General features: G+C 48.9%; 1 long non-coding RNA gene across 2 annotated transcripts in view; it reads right to left on the bottom strand.

Annotated features, from left to right (window-relative positions):
- Positions 1 to 1,944: 1,944 nt before the first annotated feature.
- LOC141192504 (uncharacterized) overlaps positions 1,945 to 12,477 on the bottom strand; it is a 35,601-nt gene continuing 25,068 nt past the window's right edge. Inside the window, exons 2-3 of one of the 2 annotated variants that reach the window (XR_012265887.1) lie at positions 8,367 to 8,453; positions 1,945 to 1,986 (exon numbers count right to left, since the gene is read on the bottom strand). This is a non-coding gene — a long non-coding RNA (uncharacterized lncRNA). Of the gene's footprint in view, positions 1,987 to 4,551; positions 4,620 to 8,366; positions 8,454 to 12,477 lie in introns of those variants that run through there. The other variant, XR_012265888.1, reaches the window with a different exon arrangement.

Raw genomic sequence — 12,477 nt, 5'->3', positions numbered from 1 at the left:
GTAATGAGGCGTCACATCCGTGAAATGTCTTGAAGTGTCTCGGTATTGTCTTCAAGAGCGATGGATCATTGATTTCTTTTGCTGCTATAATACCAAGAACATGCTCGCGTATCCTAACCTTTAATTGGCGGGTAGTTAATCCCACATAGATTAATGAGCATGGGCAAGTGGCATAATAGATCACTGCAGTTGTGGTACATGTAATGAGGTGTTGGATATTATATATTGTAAGTCCGTCCGAGCTTTGAAATGTGTCGGATCGCACCACATTTGAACATGCCACACATTTACCACAGGGTCTACAGCCTTTGAGTGGTTTCACTTTAGACATAAAAGTTGTTCTTTCATTGGTATAGTGACTTTTCACTAGATCGTCCCGTAAATTACGTGACCGACGAAAAGTGATATTGGGTTTCGGGCTCAAATATCTCGAGCGCACAGGGTCAGATTGTAGGATGGGCCAAGATTTGTTTAGAAAATAGCGCATCAGATTAGTTTGACCATGATACTGTGTGATGAATCTAACAGTTCTGTTCGTTGGCTGTGTCTTATTTGAATATAGTTCATTGTGTCTAGAGGTATGTTTAGCCCTATTAAATGCTCTTTTGACGGAGCGACGGCTGTAGCCTCTCTCCAAGAATCGCATCTTTAATATATCGGCCTGTTGTATAAAATCCGCATCACTGGAGCAGATTCTCCTTAATCTAAGGAATTGGCCTACCGGTATTGACCGAATCATTGCTGGAGGATGTGACGAAGATGCCAGCAGTAGAGAATTCACCGCTGTATCTTTACGGAATAGAGTGGATTGTAAACAGTTATGGGCATCCCTATATATCTTCACATCCAGGAAATCGATGGAGTCCGTGTCGTATTGATATGTAAGGTGAATGTTTAAATGATTCTGATTCAAATCATTCATAAATTGATGTAATTCTTTAATGGTCCCCTGCCAGATCAAGAATATATCATCTATGTATCGCGTCCAAAAAAGAACGCGGTCCATAGATGGATACTGATCTGACAGGAATAGGTCCCTCTCCCACAGCCCCAGGAATAAATTAGCATATGCCGGTGCAAATGCCGCACCCATTGCGGTACCCCGGAGCTGTAGGTAGAAGGACCCATTGAATAGAAAAAAGTTATGAGATAGGGTGAACTCTAGTAGTTGGATAATGAGATCACTCATATCCGTTGTGTTGGATGAAGACTGCAGAAAGAATTGGGTAGCCCGTATTCCATCTGCATGGGGAATATTGGTATACAATGATTCTACATCACCTGTTACGAGAATGGTATCCCCATCTATGTGAAGCCCATCTATTTTCCTCAAGAACTCAGAGGTGTCTTTGGTAAAAGAAGGTAGTGATTCTACCAGCGGCTGCAGTTTGGTGTCAATGAATCGATTTACATTTTCCAGGTAATTCCCTTTCCCTGAGATAATTGGTCTCCCTGGTGGTGTTTGGCAGTTTTTATGTATTTTTGGTAAAAGATACAGGGTGGGAATGGAGGGTTCACTGACCTGGAGTGCTAGATGTAGTTCTTTTGAAATGACTCCATTGTCCCTAGCTATTTGTAAGATAGAGGAGAGTTCCGTCTGATATTTTATTATGGGATTAAAGGTTAGTTTCTTATAGCATTCCACACTTCTCAATTGGCGGAAGGCTTCATCCTCGTACATTGATTTAGGCCAGATCACCACATTCCCACCCTTATCAGCTGGTTTAAACACCACATCTGGCAACTTACGCAGCCGCTGGAGACACTGTCTCTCATCTCTAGTCAAATTATCTAATGTTGGGTAACGTGGAATTTTCTCAAAGTCTTTGCTCACCATTTTAACAAATACATCAATGGTGGGACACGTAGATAGGGGTGGGAATTTCTGAGAGCGTGGCCTAATAGAGGAAGGGATCTTACCCCCTATCGGACTGTTATGTTCCTCCGCCAGTTCTTCCAGGTTGGCTAACGCCTCCTGTTCCGTCTCTGTGGGAAATAAACAAAAGGCGGCCTCATCATGGAAGTATCTTTTAAATAGTAATTTCCGTGCAAAAAGATGGAGATCTTTAATGGCCGTAAACCTATCGAATTGTGCTGAAGGGCAAAACATCAAACCTTTATTCAACAACGAAATCTCCTGCTGGGAAAAAGAGTGAGAACTTAGGTTAATTACCTTCAAGCTGCCACTAGATTCTGGTGAGTAGTTATAGTTGCGCTTGTTAGGAGGGAACCGTAACTCGCGTTTCCGTTTTGGAGTAGATACAGAGACGGAAGAGGAGGCGTCAGATGCCTCGCTGGTCGGCGGGTTTGATGAAATAGATGGGGTGCGATCCCTAGTTAGGCCCGGGGGAGTAAGTTTCTTCCACCTATATACTCTGCCCATCGAAAAATCCCTCTGGTCTCTAGTTAGTTTTTTGGCATGGTTCGCCTGGATGTCCTTTACCCACAAGTCCATGGACTTATTCATCTGTGCATCAATGGAGTTAATTTGATCCACAGATAAATCCACTTTTGCATTGGAGACCGTCTTTTCAAGGGATTTATCAATCTCATTGATGGACTTGAGATTGAGTTGTATCAATAACTCCATAAATCTCTTAGATGTGTCATTACACACTTGCTCCCAATCCCTAATAAAGTCCTTATCTTCAATCAGAAAGGATGGTATGACCCGTACCCTAAGGCCTCTAGGGATCAACTGTTTCAGAATGTAATTTTCGAGGAAAGCTTTATTCCACCAAAGGCGTGTCCTTTTTAACAATAGGTTCCTAATTACGTTAGTAGCTATATCAACCTGTGAACCAATAGAATCCAAAGCTGCAGCACCACTGTTACCAAAAACTTCATTAATTTGTCCCTGCCAGGATAGTTCCCTGGCTTTTAGGTCCATATTCAGAGTAGACGGAGCCTGTGCAAAACACAGTAAAATTATCAGATATATACAACACTGAATATAACAGTATAAGACACTGATCATATTCAGACCCGCAAATCAACAGGCCGGTAAGTAATCGTGTACTTATTATATGGACCAACGTGAAATGGCAGACCATTCGGTAAGACACATAATATAAGAGAACCACCGAATGATAGGTCCAATACAACAAAAGCAATTCAAAAATACCTTTATTCAAGTTATGGTTAAAGTGACACTACATACACAAGGAAAGCCGCATTATAATAGTCATACAGCAATGTTATAATATATACTGGACTCTAAGATATATAGATGAATAAGAATAGATAAACATCAAGCAGGTTAATACATGGAAGGAAGGGGACAAACGGAAAGGGGTTATATCACCGAAATGGCAACTAAGAAAACATGTGAATGGCCAAATCATAAATATATATATATGTACATGGCAGTGTGGAGAGGAAAATTCCCGTGTGCTCCATGTCATTTAATAGTACATATACCCCATGCTTATCCATACAGTCCAGAGTAATCAGTGTGTAAGCCCAAATATAGAGTGTATCTACCTGCACAGAAGTCCAGTGTGTATAAATGGCATCAAGCGGCGCAGCCCCGACGTGCGTTTCGGACACACGTCCTTCGTCAGGGGGTAGCGTCCATATGAACCAGCACGTATAAAAATACTAATGTGACCAATCGGTAAGCACCGGGTGTCCTACATAATTAGGATCGCCCGCAATTAAGCTCCAAATTGAGGCGGGCGCATACAGCTGGTTATCCGCCGGTGTATACAGGCAGCACTTGATGTGCACGCATGCGGCGGCCGGAGGGACCGGAAGTCGCGGGCATCGCGTCATGCATCAGCAGACGACGGGAACACACGTGACCCGGGTCACCTGATGCATAGAGACACGTGACCGCAGCCTCACGGAGCACAGACGGCGCATGCGCGCAGCGCTTACCCGTAGAATGGGCATCAAATTGTCCTCTGTATCCAAGCAACCACGGGAGATCAGGAAGCCAGAATGGAGAAAGGAACACAAGAGGAATAAAGATCACGCAGATAGAGACAACTCGGGGAATCAGAGTGACAATAAGTAAGTGTGAGAAAAGTGAAGTGACTGTGCAAATCATACAAATATAATCATATGTTATGTATATACACATCGACCACAATGGGAGATATGCATAGAGAGGAAGAGGGATAAAGTGAACATGTGCTATATATCAAAGACCTATAATGGCCAGTTAAAACATTAAGGTGTGTGTATATAGAGTATAACACAGTGTATATATCCATATTTGAATATATTTGCGTATACATACATATCAAATATAAAAGTGTTTACGTGCAATAAATAGAGTAACATGAAAAAAAGGGGGGGGGAAAGAAAAAAAGAGAAGAGAAAAAAATATATATATAAAAAATAAAATACAAATTTTTTTTTACATATAAATATATAGATAGATAGTAAAAACAATCAGATAATACATCATCATACGTATGGAAATAATATACAGGTGAGACATTCTATCCCATCAAGAAAAAATTACATTTTTATATATAAAATATATAAAGAAAGAAAAAAGGGGGAGAAAGAGAAGAACAATATAATAACGGCTTCCAATCTTCAATCCCGAAATATGTCATAACACTAGGATCCCACTCCGATGCTAGATCAAAGGCCACATCAGAAATAAACTATAAGAGGGGAGAGAGAGTTAAAATTACTATCATATAGAAAATAAATAAAAACATGTTAAAAACAAATTAAAAACAAACAGGCAGGTTCAAGGACTAGATTGGTCACAGAAATGGAACGTAACTCATGTTCTCATTGAGTCCCAAAGGACAGACAGTTTTCAATGTCCAGATCCATCTTGTTTCTAATTGGGCCAGACGTTTACTTATCTTGCCTCCTCTAATGTTAGGTGGAACCATATCAATCCCAATTACTCTAAGTAATGAGGCGTCACATCCGTGAAATGTCTTGAAGTGTCTCGGTATTGTCTTCAAGAGCGATGGATCATTGATTTCTTTTGCTGCTATAATACCAAGAACATGCTCGCGTATCCTAACCTTTAATTGGCGGGTAGTTAATCCCACATAGATTAATGAGCATGGGCAAGTGGCATAATAGATCACTGCAGTTGTGGTACATGTAATGAGGTGTTGGATATTATATATTGTAAGTCCGTCCGAGCTTTGAAATGTGTCGGATCGCACCACATTTGAACATGCCACACATTTACCACAGGGTCTACAGCCTTTGAGTGGTTTCACTTTAGACATAAAAGTTGTTCTTTCATTGGTATAGTGACTTTTCACTAGATCGTCCCGTAAATTACGTGACCGACGAAAAGTGATATTGGGTTTCGGGCTCAAATATCTCGAGAGCACAGGGTCAGATTGTAGGATGGGCCAAGATTTGTTTAGAAAATAGCGCATCAGATTAGTTTGACCATGATACTGTGTGATGAATCTAACAGTTCTGTTCGTTGGCTGTGTCTTATTTGAATATAGTTCATTGTGTCTAGAGGTATGTTTAGCCCTATTAAATGCTCTTTTGACGGAGCGACGGCTGTAGCCTCTCTCCAAGAATCGCATCTTTAATATATCGGCCTGTTGTATAAAATCCGCATCACTGGAGCAGATTCTCCTTAATCTAAGGAATTGGCCTACCGGTATTGACATGAGTTACGTTCCATTTCTGTGACCAATCTAGTCCTTGAACCTGCCTGTTTGTTTTTAATTTGTTTTTAACATGTTTTTATTTATTTTCTATATGATAGTAATTTTAACTCTCTCTCCCCTCTTATAGTTTATTTCTGATGTGGCCTTTGATCTAGCATCGGAGTGGGATCCTAGTGTTATGACATATTTCGGGATTGAAGATTGGAAGCCGTTATTATATTGTTCTTCTCTCCCCCCCCCCTCTCCCCTCCCCCCACCCTCCCCTCTCCCCCTTTTTTCTTTCTTTATATATTTTATATATAAAAATGTAATTTTTTCTTGATGGGATAGAATGTCTCACCTGTATATTATTTCCATACGTATGATGATGTATTATCTGATTGTTTTTACTATCTATCTATATATTTATATGTAAAAAAAATTTTTTATTTTATTTTTTATATATATCTTTTATATATATATTTTTTTCTCTTCTCTTTTTTTCTTCCCCCCCCCCTTTTTTTCATGTTACTCTATTTATTGCACGTAAATACTTTATATTTGATATGTATGTATACGCAAATATATTCAAATATGGATATATACACTGTGTTATACTCTATATACACACACCTTAATGTTTTAACTGGCCATTATAGGTCTTTGATATATAGCACATGTTCACTTTATCCCTCTTCCTCTCTATGCATATCTCCCATTGTGGTCGATGTGTATATACATAACATATGATTATATTTGTATGATTTGCACAGTCACTTCACTAGTCTCACACTTACTTATTGTCACTCTGATTCCCCGAGTTGTCTCTATCTGCGTGATCTTTATTCCTCTTGTGTTCCTTTCTCCATTCTGGCTTCCTGATCTCCCATGGTTGCTTGGATACAGAGGACAATTTGATGCCCATTCTACGGGTAAGCGCTGCGCGCATGCGCCGTCTGTGCTCCGTGAGGCTGCGGTCACGTGTCTCTATGCATCAGGTGACCCGGGTCACGTGTGTTCCCGTCGTCGGCTGATGCATGACGCGATGCCCGCGACTTCCGGTCCCTCCGGCCGCCGCATGCGTGCACATCAAGCGCTGCCTGTATACACCGGCGGATAACCAGCTGTATGCGCCCGCCTCAATTTGGAGCTTAATTGCGGGCGATCCTAATTATGTAGGACACCCGGTGCTTACCGATTGGTCACATTAGTATTTTTATACGTGCTGGTTCATATGGACGCTACCCCCTGACGAAGGACGTGTGTCCGAAACGCGCGTCGGGGCTGCGCCGCTTGATGCCATTTATACACACTGGACTTCTGTGCAGGTAGATACACTCTATATTTGGGCTTACACACTGATTACTCTGGACTGTATGGATAAGCATGGGGTATATGTACTATTAAATGACATGGAGCACACGGGAATTTTCCTCTCCACACTGCCATGTACATATATATATATTTATGATTTGGCCATTCACATGTTTTCTTAGTTGCCATTTCGGTGATATAACCCCTTTCCGTTTGTCCCCTTCCTTCCATGTATTAACCTGCTTGATGTTTATCTATTCTTATTCATCTATATATCTTAGAGTCCAGTATATATTATAACATTGCTGTATGACTATTATAATGCGGCTTTCCTTGTGTATGTAGTGTCACTTTAACCATAACTTGAATAAAGGTATTTTTGAATTGCTTTTGTTGTACTGGACCTATCATTCGGTGGTTCTCTTATATTATCTCCCTGTTATAGTGGAGCAGTGACCGGCGGCTCCTCACATCTACTGTGCACAGACTAGAACAGGGATGGACAATTTCTGGAGTTTGCATGAAAGAGCTTCTGCGGTTAAAACAAGTGATCACAGATTCATGGGCTACACAGGATAGGTGATCACTTATTGATTGGAAACTGCACCGATTGGAAGAATGGATCAGTGGTCGAGTCGCACATGAGCTCCAGTCTAATGGGGAGAAAAGCTCCACATTCTGCCGATCGGTGCAGGTCCCAGTAGTCAGACCCCCACCAATCAATAAGTTATCACTGATCCTGTGGAGAGGTGATTACTTGTTTTCCCCGGAGAACCCCTGTAAGTGCATCTCTGACGCTCTGCTCCAAGTATTTCATCTCTAAGGCCACAGCCCCACTATCAGTATTCAGTCAGGATTATTCTCAGGAGTGGGAGCCAAAACCAGGTGAGGAACAATCAGAGAAAAGGTAGAATAGAAACAAGTCACCAATTCTGGATTTATCACCCACTCCTGCTTTTGCCTCTCACTACTGAGAAAAAATACTGACCAAATACGGATAGTGAAGCCGTGGCCTCATTGAAAAAAATCTTTTCCTAGTTAATCTCAGCGAGAACAAATGACCGCCATACACAACATAATCCACTATAACAACACCAATAATACCACATACAAAAGGGACAAATATCACCACACCATGACCAGACCACATATTACCACCACATAGTGACCAAATACTACAATACTGATCAGGAATACAAACCACAATACTAACAACACTGTCACTATACATATGAGCTCTGTATATAGTGTCAGTGTACAGGTAATACAGTGATCACCAGTGACATTATACACAGGAGCTCTGTATATAGTGTACAGGTAATACAGTGATCACCAGTGACATTATACACAGGAGCTCTGTATATAGTGTCAGTGTACAGGTAATACAGTTATCACGAGTGACATACACAGGAGCTCAGTATATACTATATAGTGTAAGTGTACAGTAATACACTGACTCACCAGTGATGTCTCTAGGTGAAGTTCTTCATCTTCGCTTTTCTTCATCTGGCACAGTCCGCCATCACTTCTTCCAGCCAGGAATCATCTCTGCAGAAAATAACACAGTTATCAATAACTGATCTCTTTTAGAGCACATTCCCACTTTTCCCCAGGATTCTACACTACACCAGTTGAAGAAATAAAGCGACATAGTGGCGCCCTGCACAGTAACAGGACCCCCCTTTTGTCCCCTCTTATGGAAAACAGTTTCCTAAAAAGTAAATTATATTACAGAAGTAATAATGTCCCTAATTGGACTCTAAAGTAATAATGTTCCCCATTCGCCATCATAAACTAATAAAGTTCCTCAATCTGGCCCCTAAACAGTAATAAAGTCCCTTGTCCAGCGTGGCCACCCAGCTATCCAACCTGACCCCCCCCCCCCCCATATATCCATTCTGGTCTCCATGTGTCCAGCCTGCCCCTCCCATATATCCATCCGGGCCTCCATGTGTCCAGCCCGCCCCCCTTCATATATCCATCCTGTCCCCCTCATATATGCATCCCACCCCACCCCATATATCTATCCAGGTCCCCATGTGTCCAGCTTGCCGCCCTTCACCTCCATGTGTCCATCCAGGTCCCCAACTTGGCCACCTTCACCTTCATGTGTCCGATCATGCGTCCAGCCAGCCCCCCCCTTCAGCCCCGTGCCTCCATCCATAAGTCTCCCCATGCGTCCAGCCAGCCCCCCCCTTCAGCCCCATGCCTCCATCCATGTCTCCCCATGTGTCCAGCCAGCCCCCCCTTCAGCCCCCTGCCTCCATCCATATGTCACCCCATGCGTCCACCCAGCCCCCCCTTCAGCCCCATGTCCCCATCCATGTCACCATGGGTCCAGCCAGCCCCCCCCCCTTCAGCCCCATGTCCCCATGGGTCCATCCAGCCCCCCTTTCCGCCCCATGTCGCCCTCCATGTCCCCATGGGTCCATCCAGCTCCCCTTTCCGCCCCATGTCCCCCTCCATGTCCCCATGGGTCCAGCCAGCCCCCCCCATCAGCCCCATGTCCCCATCCATGTCCCCATGGGTCCAGTCAGCCCCTCCTTCAGCCCCATGTCCCCATGGGTCCAGCCAGCCCCCCCATTCAGCCCCATGTCCCCATCCATGTCCCCATGGGTCCAGCCAGCCCCCCCATTCAGCCCCATGTCCCCATGGGTCCAGCCAGCCCCCCCATTCAGCCCCATGGGTCCAGCCAGCCCCCCCATTCAGCCCCATGGGTCCAGCCAGCCCCCCCATTCAGCCCCATGGGTCCAGCCAGCCCCCCCATTCAGCCCCATGGGTCCAGCCAGCCCCCCCATTCAGCCCCATGGGTCCAGCCAGCCCCCCCATTCAGCCCCATGGGTCCAGCCAGCCCCCCCATTCAGCCCCATGGGTCCAGCCAGCCCCCCCATTCAGCCCCATGGGTCCAGCCAGCCCCCCCATTCAGCCCCATGTCCCCATGGGTCCAGCCAGCCCCCCCATTCAGCCCCATGTCCCCATGGGTCCAGCCAGCCCCCCCATTAGCCCCATGGGTCCAGCCAGCACCCCCCATTCAGCCCCATGTCCCCATGGGTCCAGCCAGCCCCCCCATTAGCCCCATGTCCCCATGGGTCCAGCCAGCCCCCCCATCCAGCCCCATGGGTCCAGCCAGCCCCCCCATTCAGCCCCATGTCCCCATGGGTCCAGCCAGCCCCCCCATTCAGCCCCATGTCCCCATCCATGTCCCCATGGGTCCAGCCAGCCCCCCATTCAGCCCCATGTCCCCATCCATGTCCCCATGGGTCCAGCCAGCCCCCCCATTCAACACCATGTCCCCATCCATGTCCCCATGGGTCCAGCCAGCCCCCCCATTCAGCCCCATGTCCCCATCCATGTCCCCATGGGTCCAGCCAGCCCCCCCATTCAGCCCCATGTCCCCATCCATGTCCCCGTGGGTCCAGCCAGCCCCCCCATTCAGCCCCATGTCCCCATCCATGTCCCCGTGGGTCCAGCCAGCCCCCCCATTCAGCCCCATGTCCCCATCCATGTCCCCGTGGGTCCAGCCAGCCCCCCCATTCAGCCCCATGTCCCCATCCATGTCCCCGTGGGTCCAGCCAGCCCCCCCATTCAGCCCCATGTCCCCATCCATGTCCCCGTGGGTCCAGCCAGACCCCCCATTCAGCCCCATGTCCCCATCCATGTCCCCGTGGGTCCAGCCAGCCCCCCCATTCAGCCCCATGTCCCCATCCATGTCCCCGTGGGTCCAGCCAGCCCCCCCCATTCAGCCCCATGTCCCCATCCATGTCCCCGTGGGTCCAGCCAGCCCCCCCATTAAGCCCCATGTCCCCATCCATGTCCCCGTGGGTCCAACCAGCCCCCCCATTCAGCCCCATGTCCCCATCCATGTCCCCGTGGGTCCAGCCAGCCCCCCCATTCAGCCCCATGTCCCCATCCATGTCCCCGTGGGTCCAGCCAGCCCCCCCATTCAGCCCCATGTCCCCATCCATGTCCCCGTGGGTCCAGCCAGCCCCCCCATTCAGCCCCATGTCCCCATCCATGTCCCCGTGGGTCCAGCCAGCCCCCCATTCAGCCCCATGTCCCCATCCATGTCCCCGTGGGTCCAGCCAGCCCCCCCATTCAGCCCCATGTCCCCATCCATGTCCCCGTGGGTCCAGCCAGCCCCCCCATTCAGCCCCATGTCCCCATCCATGTCCCCGTGGGTCCAGCCAGCCCCCCCATTCAGCCCCATGTCCCCATCCATGTCCCCGTGGGTCCAGCCAGCCCCCCCATTCAGCCCCATGTCCCCATCCATGTCCCCGTGGGTCCAGCCAGCCCCCCCATTCAGCCCCATGTCCCCATCCATGTCCCCGTGGGTCCAGCCAGCCCCCCCATTCAGCCCCATGTCCCCATCCATGTCCCCGTGGGTCCAGCCAGCCCCCCCATTCAGCCCCATGTCCCCATCCATGTCCCCGTGGGTCCAGCCAGCCCCCCCATTCAGCCCCATGTCCCCATCCATGTCCCCGTGGGTCCAGCCAGCCCCCCCATTCAGCCCCAAGTCCCCATCCATGTCCCCGTGGGTCCAGCCAGCCCCCCCATTCAGCCCCATGTCCCCATCCATGTCCCCGTGGGTCCAGCCAGCCCCCCCATTCAGCCCCATGTCCCCATCCATGTCCCCGTGGGTCCAGCCAGCCCCCCCATTCAGCCCCATGTCCCCATCCATGTCCCCGTGGGTCCAGCCAGCCCCCCCATTCAGCCCCATGTCCCCATCCATGTCCCCGTGGGTCCAGCCAGCCCCCCCATTCAGCCCCATGTCCCCATCCATGTCCCCGTGGGTCCAGCCAGCCCCCCCATTCAGCCCCATGTCCCCATCCATGTCCCCGTGGGTCCAGCCAGCCCCCCCATTCAGCCCCATGTCCCCATCCATGTCCCCGTGGGTCCAGCCAGCCCCCCCATTCAGCCCCATGTCCCCATCCATGTCCCCGTGGGTCCAGCCAGCCCCCCCATTCAGCCCCATGTCCCCATCCATGTCCCCGTGGGTCCAGCCAGCCCCCCCATTCAGCCCCATGTCCCCATCCATGTCCCCGTGGGTCCAGCCAGCCCCCCCATTCAGCCCCATGTCCCCATCCATGTCCCCGTGGGTCCAGCCAGCCCCCCCATTCAGCCCCATGTCCCCGTGGGTCCAGCCAGCCCCCCCATTCAGCCCCATGTCCCCGTGGGTCCAGCCAGCCCCCCCATTCAGCCCCATGTCCCCATCCATGTCCCCGTGGGTCCAGCCAGCCCCCCCATTCAGCCCCATGTCCCCATCCATGTCCCCGTGGGTCCAGCCAGCCCCCCCATTCAGCCCCATGTCCCCATCCATGTCCCCGTGGGTCCAGCCAGCCCCCCCATTCAGCCCCATGTCCCCATCCATGTCCCCGTGGGTCCAGCCAGCCCCCCCATTCAGCCCCATGTCCCCATCCATGTCCCCGTGGGTCCAGCCAGCCCCCCATTCAGCCCCATGTCCCCATCCATGTCCCCGTGGGTCCATCCAGCCCCCCCATTCAGCCCCATGTCCCCATCCATGTCCCCGTGGGTCCAGCCAGCCCCCCCATTCAGCCCCATGTCCCCATCCATG

The sequence above is a fragment of the Phyllobates terribilis genome, unplaced genomic scaffold (genome assembly GCF_046119375.1).
Source record: "Phyllobates terribilis strain yellow unplaced genomic scaffold, ASM4611937v1 Scaffold_63__1_contigs__length_7903474, whole genome shotgun sequence".
In the NCBI taxonomy this organism is placed as follows: Eukaryota; Metazoa; Chordata; class Amphibia; order Anura; family Dendrobatidae; genus Phyllobates; species Phyllobates terribilis.
The sequence above is the reverse complement of the archived record's forward strand: the minus strand, read 5'-3'. Positions and strand labels throughout refer to the sequence as shown.